This window comes from Meleagris gallopavo, chromosome 16 (genome assembly GCF_905368555.1).
Source record: "Meleagris gallopavo chromosome 16, MGAL_WU_HG_1.1, whole genome shotgun sequence".
Lineage (NCBI taxonomy): Eukaryota > Metazoa > Chordata > Aves > Galliformes > Phasianidae > Meleagris > Meleagris gallopavo.
Window position 1 is genome coordinate 6,764,974 of NC_139419.1, and position 19,177 is coordinate 6,784,150.

Sequence of the window (19,177 nt, forward strand, 5' to 3'; positions counted from 1 at the left end):
TCAGCCCCCCACAGGAAGAGGAGTGCCAAGGGCTGGGGCGGGCAGATGGGGAATGCTGGGGTCTGTTAATGGGACAGGAGAGAAAGCAAAGGCAGCCCAAGGTTGAAGGAGGCGACGCCTCTGATTGAGACTAATTAAAAGGAAGAGCTAATCAAGGCCTGGAGCTCTCAGGAATCCCACTGGGCGGGGGGATATGGGGTGAGCTGCTGATGGAGCACGTTGCAGGTGAAGGAGGTTTCTCATTAAGTGGGGTTGCTGAGGCAGGGGGGTGGGGGGCAAGGCAGGACCCAGAGCCTGCCCTGGGGGCACAGGGCTGTGTGACCCATGGTGGTGTGGGTATAGCCGGGAGGGCCCAGGAGCAGCAGCGAGTTGTGGGGCAGCAAGCCAGGCTGGGGGCTGCACACAACAATTGGAACTCCGTCACATCTGTGGTGGGCTGATGAGTGCTAAGGTCATTGAGCAAACACGAGTGGCCAGGTAGGAATAGCCCCAGCTGTCCCCCATGTCACAGATGGTTCATGTAGGGCACCGTGGTGCCTTGAGGTGGCTGGGGTTGCGGGGAGCATTTCACGGGATCAGGGCTTAGGACCTGGCAGAGAGCATAGAGCTGCCCTGGGATGCTGCTCTGCCCTTGTCTGGCCCTGCAGAGATGTGCCCATTTTGGTGCCATTCCAATTGCAGGTCCCGGTGCCCTGGCCCCATTCTGCCCCATTCCCACTGCCAGGAAAGACACTGCAGGAGTGGCAGAAAGAACTCAGACAGGATGAGCAGCCCACATCCTTGCTCTCAAAATGGAAGTTGTGTATGAGAGCACCCTGCAGTTGTGAAAACCTATGGAACAGGTGAGTGCTTGGGACCTGATGTGACAAACCTCAGTATGGGGTTTGGAGCAATGCAGGGCTGGTTCCAGCCCCATAGGCTGTCAGTGAGCTGTAGCAGCCATGTCCATGTCTGTGTGGGTCCATGTTATCCCACTGTGAAGGAGTAGCAGTGAGCACTGTGGGTATCATCTGCTGAGCAGAGGCAGCTCTGTGAAACACCAATAATGTGTATAAGGCCCTGTTGTTTTTTCCAAGACTGACGTTGCAAGTCGTTGGGACTGTTGTTGCAATTGTGCTGGGCACAAGGGGCTGAGCCCCAGGTACAGGTTCCTTCCCATGAATTCAAAGCCACAATCCAGCACAGTACTGGCATGAGCCCTCTCCCACCCCTCCTGGCCCTCCTCATCCTCACTCAGAAATGCCTCTGGAGTCCACCAGTGCCCTCTCATTTGAGAGCTGATTAATTGGTGGCGATGCATTCAGTGGCAGAATCCCTCAGCTTTGATTTGCCTCAGCTCCAGCACTGCACAGTGGGGGCCACAGAGCCAGGGGCTGCCCAACACTGCTCCCCCTGAGCCCTTTGGATTCTCCTTTTACAGGTTCCTTCCATCCATGTGTGTGTGTGTATGTGCGCACATGGGCATTGGCTGCCATTTTGCGCACACAGCGGTTGTTTGGTAGCAGTGAGTGGGGCTCCCTGCCAAGACCACCTCATTAAGATTAAGCACATGCAGATATGCCTCGTTTTCAGCTAATGACAGCTGCAAACAATTGTTTGTCATGCTTGCTGATTGTTGATTGGTGAAGGTGAGGCCGTGCAGAATGGTGTACGAGTGCCTGTCCTCGGGGCTGGCAGGACGGGCATTGCTTTGCTTTCAGCATTGCCATCAGAGTGGATGCATCGTGATACATTTTTGCAGGAAAATAAATGGAGACGTCCAAACACCTGAAGGCTGCAGTTTGCAGAACAGAGGCTTTCATCAGAGCTCTGCGGGCTGAGAACCAAAGCAATGGCTCAGTGCAGATGAAGGCTCTCCTCCCAGAGCACCACACTGAGCTCTGCACCGCACCTGAGCGTGTCTCAGAAATGCCGGGGCTATTTGGGGACATCCCTTCAAATGAGCACAATTTTACGTTGTTTTATTACGATGCTGACAGAAGGAGAGAAGCTCTGAGACAAAAGCCTGAGAAAATGGAATTCTCAGTGTTGCCAGTGAAAGCGCTCCGCCTTGCTTTAAGGCTGGGATGGAAATGGGGACTCGTGGGTAGAACAGCCGCCACGCAGGTACAGAGATGTCCCATTGGCATCAGCACTGCTCCCTGCACACGATGCTGGGATGGGGAGGGAGTCCCCTGCAGGGCACGTTTAGGAGGTCCCTATAGGACACATTGAGGAGGGACCCCGGCCCTGGGGCAGCTCCTGTCCGGCCCCACAGAGGTGGATGAGCTGGGATCCGGGTCCTGGGAGGAGCTCTGATGTCTCCGAGAACACTTGGGAGAGCTTCTAATTTTAATTGGGTTTCCTTAATTATTATTTACTTTGACTGAAGAAACTGTTGTGTTTAAATAACGCTGTTTTTTGCCAAAACGCTGTCACGGAGAAGCTGCTTTCCCTTCAGGAGCCTTCAAACACGGGCTCCCTTCCAAGCCTTGGGGCTGCACGGTGCTGAGCCCACAGCCGTGCTCCTTCCCTCCCAGTCCTGACCTCAGCAGCACCTCCCACTGCAGCCCAATGGGGCCAGGTGAGCCCCGTGCATTCATGGTGCAGAAGGAGAGCAGCCCCACAGCTTCACTGTGCACACCGGGCTGTGCGGGGACCCCACGCTCCCATCGCCCGGTCTCTTTATTTGGTATTTCTTTAATAATTAGCAGCAGATTTTGTACTTATGTTTGCAATTATCCGAATGCCTCTGGGACGTGTTCTGCCGGATAATTGAATCTCGTTGGTATGTGGCTGTGGAGATGCTGTCGGAGTGAGCTGCTGCCTTTTGGGGTCATGCTCAGATAAATGAGGCTTTCTACTTTTAAAAAACGAATAGAAACAAAGTACTTTTCTCTGCTGTCTTCAGTGAAAGCTTTGCTAGTAGCCCATTCTGGGAAGGGAAATGCATTATTATCACTAATTAATTAGATGTACATTTTAATTCCATGCAGTGGCTCTTTCCTGGGCTCCAGTGACCCCTCCATGTGCCACACCTGCAGCAGCAGCACAACAAGCAGGTGGGGCTGTGCTCCTCAGAGGAAAAGTGAAACTGTTCAGCTTCCAAACACTTCTCATTCACAGAGATTGGGTAAAATTCCTCTGTCAGCACCGCTGTTCCTTGTGGGACCTCAGCTGCTGGGAGCCAGGGCCCCCAAGTCACAAAGGAGGTGCTCTCTCCAGATGTCTATGGAAGGATGGCAGCAGGTGGGATGTGTGGCACATCTGCTTGGTGCCATCAACGCTCCCTAGATGCTCAGTCCCAGCAGAGGGATTGGGGAAGGTTAAGCCCAATTGGTGTCGCCACTTCCCCCAAGGAAAAGCACTGTTGTTCCATCTGTACCTGTGCTTCCCCTTGGGGCTCGGTGCTGGGGTCGCTGCTGGGGATCCACGCCCCAGGGCGGTGGTGGCTGTGCCCATTGGCCACCTGCAGCTGCCATGTCTATGTACCAGACTGTGGCCCCTCGGCAGTGGGGAGCATTGAGGTGGGCACAAGGCACCTGTGACTTCAGGACAGCCCTGGGCACGACGTTCCCTCTGCTCCAGCTCATCAGGGCCGCTCAGGGCCCCTTCACACGCAGCGCTGTGTGACGCCAGCAGGGCACGGTGCTGCTGCTGCGGGCTCCTGCCTGACCCCCATCCCGCTGCCCACAGCCCCCTGCCCACGGAGCCAGGGCCAGCAGCCCCACCGCTCTGTGCTTCGCCCCAGCCACAAAGCAGTTAACATGTGTTGATCGCAGCGGCGTGCTCGGCTCCGTGCAGCTCTCGCAGGCAGCGCGATCCTCCCCGGTCTCCAGGGATCTCGTGGCATTTTGCCCAGATGGCATCGGTCTGTGTCTCAAGGACATAACGCAGCGCCTTCGCAGCAGCGCCGCGGTGACAGATGAAGCCGGGGCGCTCCTTCGTCTCCTCCGAGAGGGAAGGGAAGCTCCTCGACATGCCAGGGCTGCAGCCGGCCGCTGCCTTTCGCCTCTGCGAATGAGCCGGTGCCCGGTGCCCACCCGGGTTGCAGCGCGTGGGGCGGCGCTGGCCGAGCACGAGGCCCCCCCTGTCCCCGTGGAGCAGCGGGCGCCCGGCCCTGTCCTCCCCCACTGGCACCGCAGGTAGGTGTGGGACGGAGCTCGTCCATTGGGGCGCTGCCGGCAGAGACACGTGGGCTGGCAGTGCCGCTCCCTGGGGTGGCCGCTGCACACGTTGTGGGGCCTCACAGCCTCACGGAGAGCCCACGTGTGGTCTCGATGGCCGCCAGCATGAGGATGGCACAGCGGTCTGGGATCGACCTGTGAAATGCCTGCAGCACGCGTGCGGTGGCCATGCTGGCACCATGGGCACAAGATCGGTGGTGCCCTTCATCAGCTGTATTTAATTGAATTTAATTCTGTTTTCTTGTATGCGCCGTGGCGATGGGGCCGGCCCTGCTGCTGCTGTGCACGTGGGGATGAGTGGTTCGGGGGGCTGAGGTCACAGTGGGAGCTGTGCCATGAGCCCATCGGGAATGACATGGGCACCTCCGAGAGGGATCCGTCATGGGATGGTGGGTGACAGCATCCTGTGTTGCAGCGGGATGTGGGGCAGCAGGATGTGGGGCTTCAGGGCTCTCCAAACCCTCCGCTCTGCCCCCAAAGCCCCACATTTCCCTGTTCTGTGTGTAGCTCATTTCATGCCAAATGGAAATGGGGTTTGTTTTTCCTTTTTTTCCCCCCTTTGCTCCTGCATGTGGCCAATGGAGTGTTTCCTCACCGCGTTTCATTACAGCCCGCACCGCTCAGACACCGCTCCCAGCGCTGCCGTGTGCTGGGAATGCCAATGAGCCCACACTGCCACTGCAAAGTGTATTTGTCCTGAATGCAGAATAATTAATGGTTTGGGAGAACCGAGCGAATTACATTGGAGCTGTTGCCCAATTAGTTAAACTAATTGAGAAGCGGGGGCAGCTACGAGAGACCCTGCAGCATCGCAGTGCTCCGACTCCACAGCAGGAATGGGGCCATCCCCACGCATCCCCACAGAGCCCAGCGTTCTTTTTTGGATGTTCTACTCCGTTTTCTATCTGTCCCTATACATAAGCGTGTGTTCATCGGGCGCTCGTGGAGCTGCAGGGGTGGGAACACGGTGCAGTACCATCGCTGCTCTGTGGGCGCTGTGGGGCCGGGCACTCACCGAGCTGTGCTTCCCCCATATGCGCTGTGACAGATTACAGCTTGATAGAGCCACAAACACCGAATAGCAACAGAGGCGTCAATTTAGTTATTAACAAAGGGCAGCATTCAAATGGCGCTGGCGCGGCTCCAAGTTGCCGAGCTCATGAGCGTTTATTAAATATTCATCGAAATCTTGGCATTTTGCTCCCCGCCTGCTTTCCCCCCCCCCCCCCCCCCCCCCGAAATGAGTTGGTTCTAAAGGTTAGGAGCCGGCTTCAAGAAATTAATTATTTCGTCAGCTCGCTATAAATTAGATCTTTACAACGAAGTTTTGGAGGGTCGGTGCGAGATGGGTCGCGGTGGCACTTTGGGGCAGGTTGGCTCCTCACGTGCGCCCTGACCCCGCCACGTGGCGGCGTGTGACCCTAAAGGCTGCGTGAGCTTCAAAAAAAGAAAGAAAGAAAGAAAGAAGGAAAAATTTAAATACAAAAACATGAGCAGGTCTGTCTGCTTCCTTCACCTGCCCCTTTGTCATCGAGCCGTACCTGCGCCACGCGGTGCTTCGTGCCACCACCGCACTGCGAGACTCTGCCCTCTGGTTTGGCACCACGGCTCCCCATTTGGTGAGTGCGCTGCTGCTGCCAGCAATTAATTGGCGCAGCTCTCCCGCCGCTGCTCATTAGCATGCAGGGTGCGTGTGGGCGCTTCGATGCCTGCAGCATTGGCACGGGGCTGCTGGGTGCGGGAGTGCGGCGGGGTGCTGCAGGTTGTGGGGTGCTGCAGGTTGTGGGGTGCTGCAGCGTATGTGGTGCTGCAGGGTGCTGCTGCTCGTGCAGAGCCGTGCACCAAGGGTTGTTGCTCGGTGTCTCTTCCTCTCGCTGTGCTCCCATCGCTGCATCCCTGCTTCCATCGCGATGCTCCCAGTGCTCCGGTCTGGTGGGACCCCCGCAGCTACTATAGCTCATTGCCTTTATGCTGGGATTAGTTCTTTTCCTTCCCCATCCATAAGCATTTGGGATGAGTGTTTGGAGCGTGGGCTGCGCCGCGGTGCTGCGTCCCGGCAGCCGTACGGCTCGGCCGTGCCCCGGTGCCCCGCCTGCCCCTCGCCATGCTCACAGCACGCGAGCGAGCACACAGCCCTGAGGGCACACGGGATCCATCCTTCAAGTGCCAGGGACTCAGACCCAGCCTGAAAGGGGCTGCAGGGTCCGGCGGGGTGGCAGGCGCTGTCATTAGGATGCAGGTCCATCGCCATCTCCCTGGAGACCATGGGAACGGAGAGCTCGCGGTGCCGGTGCCTGGCAGCCGCGCTGGGAAGGGGCAGCTGTGCGTCGGCTCTGAGGGCGCCGATGAATTACTGCCCCTGTTCAGGCAGGAGCCTTTGTTCCCCGCGCATTGTCAGCAGAGAAATTGGAGAGAAAAGTAAAATTAATCAGGCGCAGCTCGAGATACGGGGAGACAATGAGCCGAGCGCGTACCGGGAGATCGCACCGCGCGGAGCATCCGCTCCGTTTTAAGTATTAGTAGCAATTTTTTTTTTTGTCCTTGAACTAATTATCTACAAAAGCTCCTTTGAGCTGACACCGGGTATGAATTGCCGTGCTGGTGAGGCATTGTGATGGCGGTGATCCCGTATTTAATACGCGGGGCATTCCTGGGTAATCGCTGGCCCCTTTGTGCCGCTGAAGGAAGCCGTATGTTTCAGAGACATCCCGAAAGATCTCACAGCAACAACAAAACAGGGATTTCTGCTGCTGCTGAATGTGGCTGCCAATCACCCACGTCCCGCTGCCGGTGCTGTGTGGGTCACTGCGGGTCTGTTAGCGGAGGGGATGTGCCGGTTGATCTCGGCACACTCTGAAGTGCTAAGGGAACTGCTTTTCCTCCTCACGGCAGCTCCCTGTCCATTGCAGAGAACTGAGGAGCCTTCTGCCCCAGTTCCTGAGGTTCAGCTTGGGCGCAGTGTGCAGGGTTTTCTGTGTGGATTTTTCCTTGCTTTTTGGCTCGTTATACCCAGCCCTTTTGTGCACCAGATTAAAACTCATGGCCCATGACTTCCCAGGGTGTAGCACTGGGATTGGTAGGAATGGATTTCAATTCCTGTGGCCGAAGTCCATCCTGTCCCTGTCCCATGGTGCTGACCCCAGCAGCGTGCCCAGCCCCGCTCCACCCCTCCCAGCACAGGACAGGACCCGTTCCCATCTGCTCCCTTTGCTCTCTGCGTTCCCCATCTGACAGCCGACACAAAGCACAGCTCCATCTTGATTTAGTAAGTACCTGGAAATGTCATCAAAGACGTGATAATAAAATATCAGATGCAGGGAAATGACTAGCCAAAAGGCATTTAAAAAAGCGAAGAGTGTCCATGTAGTAGATTAAGACAGCCATTCCCATCCTGTGTATGTTCTCACTACCCATCCATTGCCTACATTTGATGTTTTATCACTTCCAAAGGCTCAGCTCGCCCAGCACACACCCTCAGTGCATGCACTGCTACTTACAGGGCAGACAGAGATGCTGATGGCAATAGCTACAGCTGAGTTCTGATGCTCAGAAGTCTCTCGGCAAATTAAAGCCCAGCCCCACACCCAGCGCAATAAGGACAGAGCCAGCTCAGCAGCACAGGGACGGATGTGTTAATGTTTTAATAGGCTGATCACCTCATAAATAATTTGCTCAGTTCTAGAGTAATTGACCCGGTCACAGAGGTAATAAAGGGCTTTCCCCTGGGTTCTTGTTCAAAGGCTCAGCAAACCCTTTCAGAGGGAGCCCTAAGTGCCTTTTAACAATATGTGTTTTATATGGTCACAGTCTGGTACCCTGCTAATTCAGCAGTCACTGCAAACACCATCAGTTCGGCTCCATGGATATTTCAATTAAATTAAAAAAAAAAAAAAAAAAAAGGGGAACCAACAGCACCTTCAGCCCCAAGAGCTCTGTGCTGCAGTGCACGGGCACTGCCCTCCTGCAGCTCCACAACCACTGTGCAGCCCCTGGGCTGTGCCCCCACACCCCATTGCTACTGGCACTGGGCTTGGCTACGGCTGTGGGTCACTGTACTGCAGCAGTAGCAGGCAGATCCCAGGGCACAGCCTCACCCTCAGACCCCACACACCCATCCCATTCATTTCAATGCATTGAACACACAAAGTGGGCTCTTGTATGCTGGGGATTCCTTCTATGTGCTGTGGGTTCCTCTTAATTACTGAGTTTTCCCCTCCTCTGATGGGTTTTCCCCTTGTGTGCTGGCTATTCCTCGAGTGTACTGCACATTCCTGATGCATTCTTGCTGTTCTTCCTGCACCCTGGGTATTCCTATTGTGCACTGTGCCCTTCTCCTTGCTGGCACTGGGAGCTGCAGAGCCAAGCTGTGGCCCAAACCATCAGACACAAATGTAGTTGTGATGGAAAGTAAATTTAATATCCTTGCCCTTATTTTTGTAAATGAGTGTAACCGTCAGCTACAGAACAAATGACACCTAATTACTGATGGGGCAGCTCGTGCAGAAGCGCAGAGCTGGGAGGCGATCAGAGGGAAACACTGTCAGTGATGGGAAATGAACACGATGCTGGCTGTAGGGAGCTGTAATTACAGAGGACTGACACACTGTGAGCTGTTTATGGTAATGAAGCGGTGCATCAAATCAAATTAACCTTAGTTATTTAGCACAGAACGCACCGAGGACTTCTCTCAGTCGATGCCAAACCCAAACCCAGAGCGGTTGCCCTTTGGACCGACAGAGTCAGAAATTTGCTGGGGATGAAGGTGGAGGCAGTGGCTCTCATTTAGGATGTGTGCATGGCTGTGTGCAGGGTCCTGGGCGATGCAGGGCTGGGCAGGTTGCAGTGCCCTGCGCCCTGTGGGCATCCCCGTGTCCCCATGTCACCATGCACTGGGCAGAGCCGGAGCAGGTCAGCTGGAGGAACACTCACATCGAGATCCCTCCCCCCTGACAGGTGAGTAACCTTTTGGATTAACCCAAATGCTTCATTAAAGATTAACGAGCTTCTAGCAAGGTCCCCCCGCTGCAGGTTGTGCTGCATGGGGAGCGGGCACAGGGTGCAGCTCATCCCTGTGCACACTGCTGGGATGGACAAGGATGAAGGGACTGATGGAGTGGCTGCGTCCCAGCAGTGCCTGCAGGTTTCCACAGACCCGTTTCGCTGCTGACCATATTGCTATGAGCTGTGTTGGACCACTTGGCATTAGAAAAGATTTACTCGGCGCCCCTCTGCCTGCATGGGCCTCCAGGGGAGCCAAGCCCCTCCTCCAGGAAAAGGAATCCTGGGCAGAACTTCCCGTTGGTTGGAAAACGTGACCTGCATCTGCAGTGAAAGCTGTTCGTTCCTCTGTGTAACTCAAAGCTGTGCATACTGAGAAACCCGCCGCCAAATTGCCCTGAGCTGTATTTTTGCATCAGTCTGTGTTTATCTGGTTGGGTTTAGTTGGGACAGCAGGAGCAGCACATCCTGCTGTCTTTGAGCCCTGGTTCATGGTGCAGGGTGCGGGGCTTTCTGCTTATGGGTACATTTTGCTTCTTTCTGTCACTATGAAAATGCCTCTCCAGTCCCAGTAGTTAATCTCTATTGTATGGGAAGAAAGAGAAGAGATTTTCTCTAATTCCTTTTAAATGGCCTCCAAATGAGGGCTCAAGCAAAGATGACTAACGACAGGCCTGATTAAACTAATTTGGAAGGTGAAACTCTGACAAGAGCCCTTCAAGCCCAGGTGTAGCCCTGGGGATGACACACTGCCATCCATGCTGCGGATCTCCTTTGCCGTGACATCTGAATTAAGGAAATTCATTGCTTTGTGGCTTTGGTTTGACCAGAAGATTTCCTTCTTCATTGAAAATATTTTGGTCTGTTTTCTGCAAACCTTTTACTTCGCACTGCCAGATACAGTCCCACCAATGGGATACCAAACCCCAGTTTGCTAGCAGTCAGCTCTGCATTTCCCATACCTCGCACCAAAGCACTCCCTCTGAACATGCCTTCGCCTTCCAAGAACTGATAACATTAAAATACCCAAAGTGTAGAGATATGCAGACAAACTCAGTGTCCCATTCCTTCCCCACAGTACTGGCAGTGATTAATGTGACACCCGTTCTTCTGTCCATCTCGCTTTTGTTTAATTATCACTGTTGCATTGTTTGTGTCTCTGGAGACCCGATCTGGTGGGATTGCCCTGATGGATTATGTATGAAATCCAGGTCAATGCGTCCAAGTATTACTGCTTCATAATTTGCTGCGCCGTAGAGGCCAATAGAGATGCCTTGTATTATTAATTATACCAATATATTTTCATGAGTAATGTGATTAATTAGGCTGTGTATATTACGGTTCCAGGCCTGTTCTGTTGTGTGTTTGTTCTTGGTTGGAGGTGGCTGGCTCAGAGAAGCTGCAAAATCTGCTCTGGGCAGAACTGCCCAGTGCCAGGCAGCATGCACAGCCCCAGCAGCACAGCAGCCCCAGGCCATGGGCAGTGCTGTGGTGGTGGTGCCACGATGGCAGTGCCAGCACTGAGTTGGCACAGAGCTGCACCAAGGGCACAGCTCTCAGGCTCCAGGCTCTGCTCTCAGTGTGGCACAGCTGAACTTCTCCCATCTCTTGTTTTCATATAGGTCCAAGAAGAGTCACCACCCTTTAAGTGCCACGAAGAGGCCTTCCACTCTCCGGTGCAAGAATTCAAACAGTAAGGCAGTGTTTTTTCTTACTGAGCAGTTGCTGCTGGGTTGCATTTTACTCCATCAATTTCTTTCCTTCCTGCTGTGTGTTTGATCACAGGGGTCTGTTTCTTTGCTTTTTGACATAGCTCTGCTCTGGCAGTCACACAAACAATTGTGTCTGGGATGGGTATTGTCCTGTCTGCTCGTGCTGAATTCCTTCCAGCAGTGCTTCAAGCTCCCGAGTTGCAGTTTTCCCACCCAGCTGCCCCGCAGAGTACTCCTCCCTGTCCCTGCGACCTCTCCTCGGCACCAGGATGCGCAAAGGGAGCTAACCCAGTGGTCAGTGCTGCGCTGTGCTGGGGCAATGCGGGCGCCCTGCCCTATGTCGGAGCGCTCTGCATGGGTCACAGTGAGGAGACCATCCCCATCCACATCCCCAGCCCTGCCTGGAGCTCAGCATGGAGGGAATCTTTCCTGGGATAACCTGAACAGTGCCGTGCCGGTCTGTGGCTGAGAGTCAGGAAGGATCCTTCTTGATTCTGCATTTAACTTACAGGATTCACCCCTCCTCTAGGACAAACCCATCATTGATGGGCTTTAGAAACTCCGGTCACAGTCAAAATTAAATCAAAAAATGAACTATTACTCAAAGTGACTTGGAGTTGCCTGAGATCTATATGCTTTGGGCAGCTCGAGCTCCATTTGCTGGATACTTCAGAAGCCTCACCACAAGCACACCGTGACCGCCTGCAATTTCACACTGCTATAAGCTCGCTCTCATTGAGATTGGGGAGATGAAAAATGTCTTTATTAAGGGAAGTCACAGGTCCCTGATTGGCTGCTATGTATGTTTTAATGTGTGGGGTGAGGGGTGAGGGGCTGGGAGTGGCATGGTGGTGCCTGAGCTCCTGAGAGCCTGGTGGGAGAACTCCAGATGAAGGATTTAGCTGTGGTTTTTTGGCTGCTTGGACTGTCTCGAGATGGTGGATGGCTCTTGCTTCAGGGCAGCATGGGGCTGTGCACCCTGGGACAGGCTGTGAGTGTGCATGCCTCCACCCGTGCGGTGCTGCAGGTCCTCGTTCTGCTGCCTTTAGCTGCCTATTTTGCTCCTTGACCGTAAACCTGTGGCAGACCCATTGCCATGTTTCCTCCTGCCCCCCTGCCCCAGGACTCACAGAGCTGCTCTGGAGGGAGCTCTCACCGTGCTCCTTGCAGATCCTGGTGGTACCTCCTGGGGAGTGGCTGTGCACAGACACCCCTACACACACGTGTGCGTTGTGCTCTATCGGTGTGCTCCATTACATATTCCCTGTGCTCCTACCACTGAGGGTGCCCTGCTCACCTCCCCCCGTCATTGCCTGCATCCCAAGCAAGTCCCGCACGCTGCAGACAGAGCCATGGGAGCAGCTGCTGCTTCCTGCTGCTCTTGTTTCCCCAGCGCACCCCTGTGGGTATCCACCCCATAATGATCTTTTATTCCCGCATTTGTGTCTTTACTCCAGGAATCAGGCACTGAACCTGGAGCGAAGTCAAGCACGGAGCCTCCTCCCAGCTCATCCAGCAACACGTTCACAAAAGGCCCTGTTATTATCCCCACATCCACACTCTCTAACCCTGTAATTAGATGCTTAGGCTATGATTGCCCCATTGTCCGCTGGATGGGTTTAATCATTCTTTCCTCCTACAGTGGCAATTTTGTCCCAATTAATTATTTCAGTTTGAACAGCAATAGCTGGTTGAGTTTAGAGAGAAATTAAAAGGGTAGAGCAGAATAATGAAGAGCGAGCTAACAAGGGAAGGGCTGCAGACAAGGCTGCTGCTCCACGCTTTCCACCGAGGGCCGGAGCACCTCCTTGCCTGCACATGGCAGCAGGGCTGTGTGTTCATCCTCAGGTCCAGCAGAAGGTGCTGCTGCAGCCGTGGTGGCAGTGACAGCAGTGGTGGCTCCAAGGTGAGTGGCAGTGCAGGCAGAGCAAAGAGATGAGGGCAATGCCACAAATTAGGGTCAGCCTATGGCTATCGGTGGCAGATCCCTGAGGGGACAGTTCTACCGAGGCTGTGCTCCCTGCCCTCCTATCCTGTGCCCAAACCACCCATTCACTCTTGGCCTCACACAGTGGCAGAGCCCTGCACTCCCCAGCACTGCAGCATGTGTTTTGGTGGTTCTCAGTGGGATAGGTGCTTCCGTTCTCTGGGTGATTTGGGATTCAATTGAATTGGGTTAAAAAATATATATATATACAAATGTTAAGGTTATACAAGGTTTTGAGGGGAGAGGGGGAAAAGATTCATGCCTTTCAGGAGTTACAAAAATGCTGCCTGTGCAATTCATGTATAATTCAGTGAATTCCAGAGTAGTTTGAATATTTAAATTATGTATGATCAAAGCAATAAAGAAATCTGCTTTTCCTCACTCCGAGGAAAACTCCCAGACGCAATGCTCCCAAGCGGCCCCTCCCCAAAATGCAGCTTCTCGGCTCCATTGTGCCTCATTGCTGCAAAGAAATCGAGTTTGTCTGGAAAAATGCAGTGCTGAGTGCAGCCACTGTACCCCAGCAGCTGTGCAGAGGTGGGCAGGTGGGGACAGCCCCACAGCATCCCGACCCCACCTCATCTCTGTGTGTGAGTCCCAGGTGCAGGGGAGGTTCCCCAACAAACTGAATGGGGAAAAAAGCAAAAGGGGGGGGAAAATGGACTGAATGCTGCCTCTGCCCTTCCCTCTGGCTGCTGTCCAGATGCTGTAAATTTTCATTGGTAATCTGTAATTTAATGATCTATTCCCAAGAGAAAATTAGTCAATTTACAGAAACAAAAACAAAAACAAAAAAAAAAAACAACCCAAAAACAAACAAACAAACAAAAAAACCCTGTTAATTTAAGCATAATGGTGGAAGAGCAGCGTGAGTGCTGCAGCCATCCTCAACCTCTGCTATTCCCTCTGCTTAGCCCTGCAGAGGGCAATTACAAGGCAGAATCTTAGTAATACTCTGAGGTCCATTTGAAATCTCCCAGTAAAGACTGCAGAGAGGTTCCTGGGGGCATGAAAAGCAATTTCCTCCTGGAACAGGAGGTGGTTCTGAGCTGGTACATGGCTCAGCTGAATGAAGGTGCTGAGACCTGGAGAGCAGGAGTGAGTCCTTGTTGTGTTGAGGACGGCAGTGGGCACACCCCAATGATGTGGGCACACCCCAATGACATGGGCACACCACAGTGATGTGGGCACACCCCAATGACATGGGCACACCACAGTGATGTGGGCACACCCCAATGATGTGGGGGCAGAGCCTGAACAGTGCGGCAGAGGCCGTCCCCTCCACGGGTATTGAGATGGATGGCGGTGGTTTTGCTCATTAGAGCCTGTGGCAAAGGGTAGGTGCTGGAAGTCTCCGCTGTGGGGAAGAGCTGCAAGGGGAGCTCATTAACTTGAAAAATTGGGTCCAGAGGGCTCATTTGTCTGATATCAGTTCTGTGTTTTCTTTAGTAAAGTAGAAAATGAGGGAGGGGGATCTGAGCCACCCCTCAGTGACTGACTCTTTGATTTACCCCTTCCTGATCCATGCCCTCTCTTTCAAACAGCCTGCGGCACAGCTTGCTTTCCATAGTTTTAAGCCTGTCCATGTGAACATGGCCAGACCCTGCCATGTGTTCTCCTGGTACCTCACTGCTGTGCTTCCAAGGAACACATGGCCGTGCCCTTTGGTCAGGTGCTCATGGAGCAAGGTCCAGGCAGGACGGAGCAGGGCAGCTTTGGACTGCCGCAGGCCACCAGTTGCTGCTACCAGGGAGCCAAACCGTGTGCTGCAACCATGGCCACGCATACCACAAAGCAGGGCTCTGGTGCGCTCCTTGCAGCCCATGCACCCTGCGCCAGCCTGCCCCTGTGGCTCTGAATGCATTGGCAGCAGGGACCCCAGCCTGCTGGAACACGGCCGGCAGCAAAAGTGACAATTAATGACAGCTTGAACAGCAATCCTGCTAATTGCATCACACTATTAATAAGGCAGAGCTGTCAAAGCACAGCAACTGCTCGAGCGGAAGTCAGGCAGTGTCTGTGCCAGCCGTGGTCCCCAACCCTGCACGTGGCAGGCATGGGGGAGGCATGGGAAGGTTGTGGGGCTCAGTGTTGCTGCTCCATGCATGGGCAGCTCCCAGTCCCCAGCAGCTGACAGCGGTGTAAGCGATGTTCTCTTTGCAGTCTTTCCCGTTAAATTAGAAGGGAAATCTATTTCCTGTTTTTAAAAGAAGGCGAGCGAAGTCAGTGTTAAATATAGATATATGGTATGTAAATGAATCTGACAACTGAGTGAATAAAAAATGAAGGTGTAAATTATTGAAGGGTGGGAGGAGATGGCGCATGCAAATAGCATTAATGTGGAAGGAGGCAGCTCTCTGAGCAGGGAACAGAGGTTTGGAAACTAAATTATTTCTTTTACGAAAAGGGCCACAAATTAAATAAAAGCCAACAGGACTGGCACGCGTTTATTTCAAAGGCCTTCCCTCCTGTCGTGTCACTTCATTCTCCTGCCTTTCTTTTATTATTTTGTTTGCCCGCTAATTAATGGGAGCGATCAACGGCTGCGGGATGCTTAAGCTTTAGCTAAAACGAGGCGAAATGAGCTTTGCCGGTACTGCAGGGGTGGCCGCGGGGTTTTGATCCGAGGCACAGGGCGGTGCGCGATGCTGCAGGGATGCGCTGCTGCTGTGTTTATTTCCCCGTGCACACCAGAGCTGGCACCTGGGGAGGCTTCCTCAGGTGCACGTACCCTGTGTGCATCCCGCGTGCATCCCGCGTGCATCCCGCCCGCCCCCCGCCGCTCGGTGCCGCCCCGCTCCGCGCTCTGCCGCTGTCTCCGTGGTAACGGCGCCGCCGCTCCGCTCCGCTCCTTTGTGTGCAGCGCGGCGCTGGCGGGCGGCCAGGAGCTGCCCCAACCCGGGGCTCCGCGGCGGGGCCGCCTACGTCCGTGCTGCCAGAGGCGAAGGGGCCCCAGGAGGGGCACGGCTGCGCCCGGAGCTCCCGGAACGTCCTCGAGGCGAGCGGCGGCGGGAGGCCGGGCACGCGGTGGGGCTGCTGAGCTGGAGGGGATCCGGCGGCAGAGAGCAACGGCAGCGCTGCCAGCAGCGCGGTGCCAGCGGTGCAACGCAGTGCAACGGAACGCCGGCAGCGCCGGCAATTCGATGCCAGCAGTGCGGTGCCAGCAGTAGCGGCGGTAGCAGCCCGGCCTGCAGCTCCCAGGAGGGTCAGACCCTCCGCTGGGGCTCGCTGCCCCACCAGCGCCCTGCATTCGCCAAGTGGAACCGGCCAGGATTGCCCTAGCGTTATCCAAACGTGCCCCACAACTTCACGAGCAGTCTTTACTTGTTCAGTTTCAGTCCGTTTGAGGTGGTCAGTCTTATTAAGGTAAAACTGAACATTTCATTGTGAAAATGAATGTGAAAATCTTCAGGGCTGGATGTGACACTCAGCAGCCTGGTCTGGTGGTTGGCAACCCTGCATACAGCAGAGGGATTGAAACGAGATGATCACTGTGGTCCTTTTCAACCCAAGCCATTCTATGATTCAATGATCCTACAAAATACAGCATTTACAGCTAACTGGAAGTCCGCTTGTCAAAACCAACACGCTGGCCTTAAGCAACGTGTTTGTTTTGCAGTGCAGTGAAGAAGGAGGAGATCTTCATCTGTGATCTTTGTAGCACTTCTCGGAACTGAACAGAAAGGGAAAAACAAGGGCAGTTTATTAAAAAAAAAAAAAATCCACAGGGAAAAGAAAAACAAGCAAGCACAATAACAAACAAACTTTTGCAGATGTAAATGAAAACAGGCCAAACGAAAAGGAATGATATACTTGAGATATATGCTGGAATGTTTGGCAAAGATTTGGAATTAGATTCTTGCGCAGCACCTGGTAATGGAGAAGGCTGAGGTGCCAGTGCAGGTCTGGAGCAACAGACCTCGCCTGTCCTCTGCTACCAGGATAACCCTGGAGTCTGTTGAGCCTCACTGTGCTGCAGTGATATGTGGCCACACCAAGTAAGTCTATTTTCAGAAGTGCTTAGGAGCGATTTAAGGCCAGTTCAAAATTAGTGCTTTTTGAAGACTGATCCCTAGGAGACGTGTGTCCTCAGCTGATGTGCACAAAATCAGGAGCAGAAGCAGTGATGCTCAGAGGCAGATTGCTGGGGAGAGAGTAGCACAGCTGGTGGAACTGCTGAAATGTCCCCTCACTGGCCCTGTGAGCCCTAACCCTGCCATGCAGGGGACGTCAGGGCAGCACTAGGCTTCCAGCAGTGATGGGGCCAGGGAAAAGCCCATGTTTTTCCCTGCACTCCTCATCCCATATTCCTGATGATGGTGGTGGAGGACACTGTTTTGTCGTTGCATTCTTCTCCAAACAGTGCTACACTACTTATGGATTTGCTTTTTTATTTAGGAAAAGTAAAAACAGACAAACAAAACTTGCAGAAACCATGGCCATAAAGCAGTCACCTGCCAGCCGTGACTCGGATGGCTTCAGCACAGGCACAGTGCCCATGTCCCCTCCCCATGGAGGGAAGGATGCAAGGGACCCTCAGTGTGATTTTCTTCTGAGGTGTGGTGCAGCCCTGGCAAATAAAGCTTGGAAGCATCTATTGCACTGCGCCACTTAAGAGACCAGGGGATGTGTAATTGGCTGGATGCAGAGTGAAAGTCAGGCTCAGCGATTCCATTTTACAGTTGGCAGCCTTCCCAAGTGCAGATCAAGGGAAGCAAGTTGGACTAGCTTTAAAACACAGAGAAATTTGTTATCTTTTATAATTTTTTGCTGATTTAAAGGGTAGGATTAAATTCTCATTTAATAAGCCCAAGTGACTGCTCCCCCCATTCTGATCGCTCTGTGTCACAGTGATAATGCTGGAAAGGCACTGAGAGCCTGGAGGCACGGCAGCAAATTCCATCCTCCCGAGCACAGACCTGATGATTGCTCACTGCTGCAGCCCATGAGCAGGCACTGGCTGCTTTGTGGTGAGCCTTGCAGCACAGCATGGGAGCTGCATCCCAGGGCTGCTCAGGAGGCAAGCCGAACATTTGTCGTTAGCACCTTCCAACTCTCTTGTTTGCATTGCCCCCTCCTAATTAAGGATCCTACGGAGACCCAGATGTGTAACATAAATAGTTCGGTTGGCTCAACTAAGCTGCTCTTGGGCAGGCTTTATTTTATGAGCAAGAACTGCTTCTTCAGGGCTTTCACCTTACCAGCTCCTACCACGTTATTTTTAAATAGTTCTAAAAATGCATCCTGTAAATAAAATCCCTACCATGAACAAGAAGAGCCTTTCCACAGAACAGTGCACAGAGCCTCTCTGTCAGCGAGAAAACTGTTTTCCCTTGTCTGTCAGATCAGCTCATTTAGATTATTTAAGTCAAGTGCATTTTTGAAAACAATCTGGTTTGCTCGTGACGGCTTCTTCATTCTGCATAATGATGCTGAATGTAACAAGAAGCAAAGGGTTGTTGACGGCAAATTTTCCACATGCTCAGGCCCGTGCTTCTCATGTCGACTTACAAAAGAGCCCCTTGCTTTATTTTCCCCAGACATTAGACAGAAAGTATTTCCTAACGTGTCAGCTTTAGAACTCCATGCTGAAGCTTCATTTCACATGAAGCCCTCACAGCAAACGCAGATAAAGGGGAGGGTGGAGGAAAGGGGAGCTCTGAAATGGCGCCAGCTCCTTTTTAACTGATTTTAGTCAGCGCGTTCCTCTGTCTCTTGCAGTTTATTCTCTCACTCTGATTATGTAAAAATCCTAATTAAAAAGTTAATGGGGAACTGAAGACAGGAGGATCCAGATGTATGCCTGGCTGGCAAGGGGCAGATGGCGGCTGCTGTTGGGAGAGGATACGTGGGGATCAGTGACCAGAAGGCCATGTTTACTGAGTGGTGAAAATGTAACAGAGATCCTTTGCTGGCAGCTGCCTGACGGCAGAGCAGGTTTTTCCCTTCAGTAGTTGTTTCTATTTTTTCTAGTTTCACATATGGCCGTGGTGCTTTGGAGATATTCATGTACACATCAGGAAAGCAGCAAAGTTCAGTGCTAACAGGACATGATGTGCTGCTTCCCAAATCTCAAAGCATCTTTGTTTTGCTGGGATGCAGGCAGTTGGTGTAGGATGGGGATGAAGTTCATCCTTCTGCTGCTTTTTGAAGAAAAGATACTTCTTATCCAAGCGTTGTTGTCTCCCCTCTAGTGTGCCCAGCAGTACCCCAGCAGTGTAGGAACACAGCTGAAATAAATTGCCACTTGGGAGGGTGAAAGCTGTAGGAGTGCAGGGTTCATGTGAGGAGATGTTGAGATAAGTAGTGGGGTT

General features: G+C 53.2%; 1 long non-coding RNA gene across 1 annotated transcript; it reads left to right on the forward strand.

The window, feature by feature from the left end:
• The first annotated feature begins 8,988 nt into the window (after positions 1–8,988).
• On the forward strand, positions 8,989–12,811 carry LOC116217242 (uncharacterized). The gene is made up of 3 exons (XR_004161498.2): positions 8,989–9,119; positions 10,787–10,857; positions 12,334–12,811. It is a non-coding gene; the product is annotated as an uncharacterized LOC116217242 (long non-coding RNA).
• Positions 12,812–19,177: the final 6,366 nt, after the last annotated feature.